This window comes from Lycium barbarum, chromosome 6 (genome assembly GCF_019175385.1).
Source record: "Lycium barbarum isolate Lr01 chromosome 6, ASM1917538v2, whole genome shotgun sequence".
In the NCBI taxonomy this organism is placed as follows: Eukaryota; Viridiplantae; Streptophyta; class Magnoliopsida; order Solanales; family Solanaceae; genus Lycium; species Lycium barbarum.
This window is the reverse complement of record NC_083342.1, coordinates 7,299,652-7,309,047: the sequence shown is the minus strand read 5'-3', so window position 1 is coordinate 7,309,047 and position 9,396 is coordinate 7,299,652. Positions and strand designations below refer to the sequence as shown.

The following is a 9,396-nucleotide window of genomic DNA, read 5'->3' as shown; positions in this document are numbered from 1 at the left end:
TCGATCTCCTAGAAACAGTGACGTGGAATTTTTTGTAAAATAACGTTTGAACAATTGTCTTCCACAGAGCGCGACCGAGAGTAATTTATATTCATATGAAAAATTCAATGGGGTATAATAAGGGAAAGAAGGGATTAATATAGAATTAGGCTTACATTAATTAATTTTTCTAACCGTGCACACATGATCCTATGGATCTTACAGCTTTATTGTTTCCAAGGCATCGGCTACCCGTCATTCGCACTATCGTGGTAGCTATTCTGAATGGAAAAGTGTCCAGCGTTCTCACAACTTCACTCGGCCATCTATCTTTGAGAAGTTTGTCTTTCTAATTAATATCCCCACCATCCGCGGGCAACTTATGACCACTTTGCATAACTCAAGATAGAATCGCCCTTTGTCATTATTTTACCAATACACTAGGCTCGTTGCTTCAAGAAAACCAAATGATAAATGAAGATGTTACTCGTGTTATAAATAATCGAATAGTTAAAAAGAAAAAGTGTTATCGGGGTGTAATGTGACAGAACGGTGTATATCCATAAGATGACTATTGCAAAGACGCAGATGCTAAGATGGATTGTACTCTCATACAAGATTAGGTAAGATCTAAAATAGCAACCTTCACTAGAAGGTACAAGTAGCACATATTGAATATAAAATGAGAAATCGTTTGAGATGACTTAATATCCCGTGTGACTTGCAAATTTACCTGTGTAGACACGTGAAAGGAAAAGTTTTTTTTTTTTTTTTTACAAAATATATGCACGTAAATCTTTTATTTTCATAATATTAGCAATTTAAAATTTTTGTTACATTTTATCTAATCAAAGATATTTACAATTCCAATATTAAATGAGTTGTTTAAATGAGTTTTTGTGAGTGAGTTCTATATTTTAGATTTTTATTTGTTTAGATATTTTGTTTTTTCGTTGCTTTTTTTTTTGTACAGCATATATATATCTCAATTTTGTTTGAGTATGTTTTATTAATAAGTTAGTTCTATCTCCAAAGTTCTCTTAAATAATAAACGAGAAAAAATGTGAAAAGACAATGTTAGACACCATCTTCCTAAGTTTTAATTTGAACATTATGGGGTAATTAGGAAATTAGACTCAAAAAAATTTCAGAACCTGGAGGCAAAATTCCCTCTCCTTTTCCCTCTCTTTTTTCCCACTCTTTTTTTGCGAGGGCTAAATTCCCTCCTCCACAACTCACGAAATTTCAGGCCTCAACTGAATCAATTCCCTACTTCATCATGTTCTCTATAGAGCAAGTCACCAAAAACCGAATAAAAGGTTAGTACTTCATAATACTCTTTCTTATTTCTCGTTGCTCAATATGCTCTTTGCTTACTTTCCGATGTACAGTTCGTACCCGAAACCGTTTACGATATGCTTGTCGATCTATTATTATTACAATTATTGGGTTAAATCTTGGTTCAATTCTTCTGTGGGTTCCTTTATTTTCGAGGTCTGATTGCTAATCTTTCATTATTAAGAGTCATCATTGTTATTGGGGGGAACAAGTGTGTGCTTTTGAAAAGGAGGGTCTTTAATAAGAGATTGTATATTTTGTATTAGGTGGTATTTGGTAGATCTTTGGTATTTTGCGCTTGACTGTTGTTTTCTGCATTTTGGCTATGGATGGATTATGTGCTTAGGGTCGTGAAATACGAGGAACAACCCCATGCACTCTTTCTTTGTCTAACTAGTTTGATTACTAATGAGTTTTTGTTCTGATTGTTCAAATTGTTTGAAAGTTGATCTAGTTTGAGGTTTGATGGTTGTACGATCAAGGAATTGATTTTTTATTTCCTTTTTGTGACAATTAAGGCAATTTTCTGTTTCCAAGTACAGCAGAGAAACCTCCTCATAATGTAGTACTGTAGTTTATGTTTTACCAGTGGATTTTAATTATCTTTTGCTGCTCCTTTTAACAGGAGACTAATATTATTTTCTGATATTGGTTGGAGTTTTTTCCTATTCATGTACTGCTATGATCACAGGACAACATTAGAATTTTGGAAACTGGTGGTGCTGGACTATCGGCTCTCACCTTAGTTGACTAATCGATGGAAAGTGAGAAGAATGATTAGGTACATACTTCTAAGCCTGCTATTGTATATTTGCAACTACTGTATCCATGTGTATTAGATGTGGTTAGAAACAGGAATACAATTACATGAACTTTTGCACTATGCTCAGGTGATTGTTGTAGATAATTACTCCTTCTCGTCAAAGAGTAATCTAAAGCAATGAATTGGTGATCTTAGATTTAAAGCACTCCTTGTAGTTTGTTTACTTATATATGTGTTTGGATTTTGTTTATCCAAAAATTGTTTAAATAGTACTTTTGACCAAATGAATAAAGCACCTAACTTCTAAGTAATTCCAACATGCTTGTCTTACGATGAATATCACTAAAAATCTAGATTAAACTTTTAGGTAGCAGTTCCAGCTTTGATTTTTTGGAACCTTATCTTTAGCATCTAGACACATGTCATTTCAAAAACTTTAGGTTCCATTACACAAGTGGTACAAACCATGAAACATTCACACTCTCATAGACTAGTCAGGATGCTAGTTCCGGAACTGATAAAGAGAAGTTGCAATTAGATTTTATGCTTCCTAGATATGCTGATGCTGAAAGCATGAGGAAACCTGGCTGATATACACCTCAGTGGGACACAAAGAGTCATATGTCTCAGGAGTCGGATAACAAGTTGAGAAGATCTACACGTGTTTTGTTAAAGGGGTTAGTCCTTCAACTTCAGCTTTTTCACTCTACAATGTCTTAAAATGAAATCATGCTAACAGTGTTGCACTAGCTCTGCATTAAAAGAAAATTTGCTGGATGTTTGTTCAATTGGCAGCATGTTCTAATACTAACTCTTGAAAATGGATCTTAAGAGAATGGGGAAAGTACTCAACAACTTGTGCGATTTATTCTCAAACGATGTTAGAGATAAATACTGGCTTTTTAATTTTATGCAGAATGGCTGAAATTATTTTCCCTCTAATAGTTGTAGGATTTAGTCCTCCTGATGAGTAAAACTCAGTTGTGAAGTTAATTTAGTTTTTTTTTTCTGTGTAAACTTGTATGATTTCATATTGGTCCAAGACTTGATATGTAAATTCCTCAGTGTGCATGTGTGTTGTGTTTTTACTATTAACTCTGACTCAATTCTGAAATGAGACTAAAAGTTAATATGGTATTTCCCTGATCCACATTTAAAAGAAAGTTTCACTAGACTATTTATGTATTGCTGGTTTTTCCATTAGATGGAAGGCAAGCAATACCTACATGCCTTTTATCAAAGTTCTAAGTACATCTAGGAATTGTGCTTTTTTACCCAACACACTTTCAGATGCTATATCACATGATAGGGCTACTTGTTTGATACCCTTCTCCTTTAGTGCTACTGTAAGGAAAAACAGATAAAAGAGAACCATGTCTATTTTGTCAAACCATGTCTTCTAATTAATACATAAATCTTAATTCAAAAAATATCTTCAAAGATGAAATTTTGACTTATAATTATGTTGTTTTTGTGTTTTGCCGAATGTGTGTTTATGCACAATCTTTGGAATTTCTTTTTGGTGTGATTAGGAAGGGTGAATTGAAGCTCATGGATGTAGAGCAACTTGGAAAGTATGGTCACAAGATGGAGAATTTCATTGCTGCCCTGATTATTATAAGAACATTGAGAACTCCCTATTCTAAGTCAAGTTCAGACTTTCATAACTCATCAATTTCTCAAGAGACTTAGCTAGAGAATAGTAGTATCCTTGCTAGTTGCTCACTGTATCAGATATTATTAATTTATGATACAAAGTTTGTTTAGTTTAACAAGGATCTGAGTTTGTATTGTTTGTCACTATGATTATTTTTTTAAAGGAATTTGACTTATGTTATACGTTGTTCAGTAAAATTATTTATTTAATACCAATTAAAAAATTTAAATAGGAAAAGAAATTTCAATAATAAAAGTATCATGGCGGAAATAAATTATCACTAATTAATTTTTTTAATCATTAAAATGTTATGGGGGTCATTAAGCCCCTACATAATTTTTTTTTTAAAAAACTAAAATCATATTGTGGGGGTCTAAAAATCCCCACTATATTTTTTTTTGAAATAGTATGATCATATTTTGGGGGTTTGAAAACTGCCATTAATTATCTTAAAAAACCTCCAAAAATTCAAATTTGATTTTGCGGCGGCCGTCGTGGAGGTTTTAAAAAATAGCCACAATAACGCTCGTGGCATTGATAGCTGTGGCATTTTAAAAAACCGCCACAATTCTGTTTGTGGGAGTCGGAAACCGCCACAAATTGACTAAAAAACCTCCACAAATTAGGTGTTTTCTTGTAGTGTGTTGTCTGGTTTCAGTTCATTGTGCACTGTTTTTTTCGCATATCCAACAAATTGGTGTACAGGCTTCTTGAAAGTTGTTTCTGATTGAGTTATCGGCTAACAGTAGTTGATTTTGGTTTTCGTCTAGTCAAAGTGCATGTGATTGATCATCTGTGTTAGCAGCCACTAGCTTGTAACTTGTTGTTTCCAGTTTCCTCTTAATCTGCCCTGTTATCTTTCTTTTTGTATTCCCCATATCATGTTGTCTTAAGCTGGTAATTATCAAGGTAAGGTAAACTTAGACCTTGGATAAGGACATTGTTATGTATTTAGCAAGTAAGTTCTGTATTTATGTGTGAGTGGAACTTTGGTAAAATGTTTTTCTATTTATTTTCAAACGAAGGAATTAGTTTCGGGAAAGATAAAAGGAATAAGTAGGAGCCCAGTATTGTTGAAAGGAAAATGAAGGAAAAGGATGTCAGTTGGTGTTTTACAAGATTAGTTGATCACTTGTTTTCAACTCGATAAATCTGTATAGTTTGTCCTTGCCTGTCCTATATTGTTTTGTTAAATCAAGTAAACTTATGATAGCTAAAACTTAAATCAAATAGTTTGGAGATATAATTGATGCTTGTTTGATGAATACTTTGTGGAAGGTGTAGCAAATCTTCAAATACTTTAAGATGCACCTAGCTGCAGCCTTGTGATGCCATGAACGGCTGTGCTTTTTGGTCTTTCTACTGCCATTTATTGTTGTTGCTTTGCTGCTACATTAAGGCTGTCATTACGTTATATCTTTCTTTATATAATAACCGTGCGTATCTCCATTTTGCCTACTGTTTGCATACACCTAACTTTGTCTATTTATTAGTCTCACAGTAGCATCTGTTTCATGTTCTAATCTTTCTTTATTTCTTTGTTTGCATGAACACCGGAGCCGAAGAGTCTCACTTGAGACTCGACGACGCCGACGTTGCAAGGAGTCTTAATACAGGACTCCATGTCTTTGCTGAACTAAGAGTCTGCATCTACAGTCTTCTACCATTGACAACTCTCTCTCTCTCTCTCTCTATCTCTCTCTCTCTCTCTCTCTCAGCAGAAAAACAAAAGAGGGACGAAATGAACAGCGGACATCCCGTTAACATTTTATTTTCATTCCATTGATTCTCAAACATTATCTATGTGTTTCTTTTGGCTTGCTTGAGTGATTGCTGATCATAGTTTTAAGATTTTGTAGCAAGATTAGCCTCAGCTGCTTAACTTTAGGAAGTATTAATTAAGATGTCTTAATCACAGATATTACCCGTTAATTCAGCAAGTACTTTAATCAAGGAATGATTTTATTTCGAGTAAGCTTCTAGTCGAGTTGTGCTTTCGGAATAGATCTTAGTAGGTTGATGGATGATCTATTACCTGTTTTTGGATTAGATTAGTTTCAGTTCATCCGTAAGGTTATTTTAGCATATCCAATTCATGTATTTTAGTTTAGTGGATTTAAGATCCCCAGGTGCCCTCATAGTTGTTTTGAGTTGCTGCTATACCTTTACCCTTTTTGCCCCACCGCTGCATGTTTAGGTATTTGTTGAATCCTTGATGTTATTGGAATATAATTCATTTATAATTTTCTCTTAAATGGTTTGTTTTACCCAAAGTTGCCTTACTCCATTTCTCTTGAAAAGAAAGGCCAAATACTGTATCCATGCTTTGTAAAACGTTTGAAGACTCAAGTTTTTTTTTTTTAAAGCTCTAAACGTAGAATTCACTATGTTAGGATTTTTGTTTACACCTGAGTTTGTTCACACGTCCTATAATATTAACATGACTTTTCTTAAACACACTCAATATTATTATATTTATTAATGTGGCTTTTCTCAAACCAGTTCAATATTATTTTACTTACTAACACGACTTTGCTTAAATAAGTTCAATATTATTTATACCTATTTTGGCTAAAGGAATCATAATTTATGCTTACTATCTTAGAAGTTTAAAACATGACAAATTATACACTAACGTTAGCTTATTTCTGGGAAATAAAAGGGCAAACTAAATTAACGGATAACTCTTTCACTTTAATTCCTTTCCAACACTTGAAATACATATTTGTTTAAAAAAACTTTCGCACAATATACATTAAACTAATAGTCTTCTTATGAAATCTTTAAAATTTATTTAATGTTAATCTTACATTAACTCTTTTAATTTGTGAGTCGGCATAACTCATTTTTTTCCAAATACATATAAACATTACATGGTCCGCTTCTTTTATTTTATTTTAACTAAACTCTTTATGTAATTATTTTTTTTCCTTTTCTACAAGCTTTACTTTAAATAAATTTAGTAATGCTTATAAGATATTTTCTTAAATATTTAAATATCACATCTACATTTTTAGCCTTAATTAATTAATATAAGTCCGGTTGGTTAACCATTGTTAATGAGTCTTAAAGGATGCCTAATACCTTCCCTTTAGACTAATTGAACCCTTACCTAGAACCTTAAGTTTCGCAGACCTTAAACAAAGCTAACTTTAGAAAATAATTTTAATAAACTTTAGGTGTCCTAATTAACCATAAATAATTAGGTGACGACTCCTTAAAACAAATAAACAAAAAATAGGAATCACTAACATATTATACTCTACTCGAAACCCGGTTAAAATGGGGTATAACACTAGCCATATTCTCTCATGACGTTTATGCATTGATTGATCCGGGTTCTACATTGTCTTATATTAGTCCTCATATTGCTGACCGTATTGGGGTGAAACCCGAGCCAATTAAACCTTTTGAGGTATCCACTCCGGTTGGGAATCCCGTAATAGCTAGAGAAGTATACAAAAATTGTGTGGTTGTGGTATGTGATCACTAGACTACAGCTGATTTGATTGAACTAGGAATGTTAGATTTTGATGTGATTATGGGCATGGATTGGTTGGCCTCTTATTATGCTAATGTGGATTGTAGAACGAAAATAGTCCGATTCCAATTCCCGGGAGAACCAGTGTTAGAATGGAAAGGTAATACAACGTCTCCGAGAGGTAGGTTTATTTCCTATCTCAAAGCAATGAAGATGATTGCTAAGGGCTAAATCTATCATTTAGTCCGGGTTCATGACACTGAAGCAAAACTACCAACTCTTCAATCGGTTCCGGTAGTGAATGAATTTCCGGATGTATTTCCATATGAGCTTCCAGGTCTTCCACCAGAACGGGAGATTGATTTTACTATCGATATGCTGCCGGATACCAAACCCATATTTATTCCTCCTTATAGGATGACTCCTGCAGAATTGAAAGAGCTAAAGGCACAACTAAAAGATCTGCTTGAAAAAAGCTTTATTAGGCCTAGTTCATCGCCATGGAGAGCACCTGTGTCGTTCGTGATAAAGAAAGATGGTTTCTTGCAAATGTGCATTGACTATAGGCAGTTGAACAAGGTGACAATCAAGAATAAATATCTGCTTCCAAGAATCGATGATTTGTTCGATCAGTTGTAAGGTGTTAAATGGTTTTCCAAGATTGATCTGAGATCGGGGTATCACCAAGTGAGAGTCAAAGAAGAAGACATTCCGAAGACAGCTTTCAGAACTATATATGGCCATTATGAATTCTGAGTGATGTCGTTTGGGTTAACGAATGCTCCAGCAGTGTTTATGAATCTAATGAATAATGTATTCAGGCCCTTTCTAGACCTATTTGTGATCGTCTTCATCGATGACATCTTATTATATTCTCAGTAAAAGATGGAGCATGCAGACCACTTGCGTATCATCCTTGGAATTCTCCGGACCCGAGAATTGTATGCAAAATTTTCAAAATATGAGTTTTGTCTAAATTCTGTGACTTTTCTGGGCCATATTATCTCAGCTGATGGCATTCGAGGAGATGTTCAAAAGATTGAGGCTGTGAAGACTTGGGGAAGACCTACAACGCCTACAGAAGTCCGTAGCTTTCTGGGATTGGCAGGTTACTATAGAAGATTTGTGGAAGGGTTTTCCTCTATTTCAGCACCATTGACGAAGTTAACTCAGAAATCAACAAAATTCTAGTGGACTGATGCTTGTGCACGTAGTGTCCAGGAATTGAAGGATAGATTGACTTCAGCCCCAGTCCTGACACTCCTAGAAGGGCCAGACGGTTATGTTGTTTATTGTGATGCCTCTGGTGTTGGGTTAGGCTGTGTGTTGATGTAGCATGGCAAAGTCATTGCCTATGCTTCCCGGCAGTTACGGAAGCATGAAAATAACTATCCGACCCATGAGCTCGAATTGGCTGCGGTTATTCATGCCTAAAAGATGTGGAGACACTATTTGTACGGTGTTCATGTTGATATTTATACAGATCACAAGAGTCTCCAATATATTTTCAAACAGAAGGAGTTGAATCTTCGGTAGAGGCGGTGGTTAGAACTACTGAAGGATTATGATGGGAGTATTTTATACTACCCCGGAAAGGCGAATGTAGTAGCTGATGCACTTAGCCGCAAATCAATGGGTAGTTTATGTGAGGTTTCTCCGGAGAAGAAATAATTAATCCGTGAGCTTCACCAGCTAGTCAATCTCGGAGTTCGTCTAATTAATTCAGGCAATGCAGGAATTGGTATTCACAACCCAGCTATTTCGTTCTTAGATATGGAGGTGAGAGAGCGCCAATATGAAGACTCCCAGTTGAGTCACTATAGAGATACATTTCCTGAGAACGAGAAGTCGCCATTTAAAATTTCTGTAGATGGAGTTCTTAGATACCGAGACAGGCTATGTGTTCTAGATGTTGCAGGACTACGTCATCGGATTTTAGAAGAAGCTCATTACTCTCGGCATTCCATTCACCCCGGGGTGACAAAGATGTATCATGATCTTAAGTTAATGTATTGGTGGGATGGAATGAAGAAAGACATAGCAGAATTTGTAGCTCAATGTCCAAATTGCCAATAAGTGAAAATTGAGCATCAAAAGCCAGGAGGATTGTTACAGGTCATGGAAATTCCAACCTGGAAATGGGAAGTGATTAACATGGATTTCATTGTAGGCTTGCCT

The 9,396-nt window shown here is 34.9% G+C and overlaps 1 long non-coding RNA gene across 1 annotated transcript; it reads left to right on the top strand.

Moving 5' to 3' along the window:
• Positions 1-1,352: 1,352 nt before the first annotated feature.
• Positions 1,353-3,889, top strand: LOC132599511 (uncharacterized). The gene is made up of 3 exons (XR_009566849.1): positions 1,353-2,098; positions 2,619-2,757; positions 3,613-3,889. It is a non-coding gene; the product is annotated as an uncharacterized LOC132599511 (long non-coding RNA).
• The last annotated feature ends 5,507 nt before the right edge of the window (positions 3,890-9,396 follow it).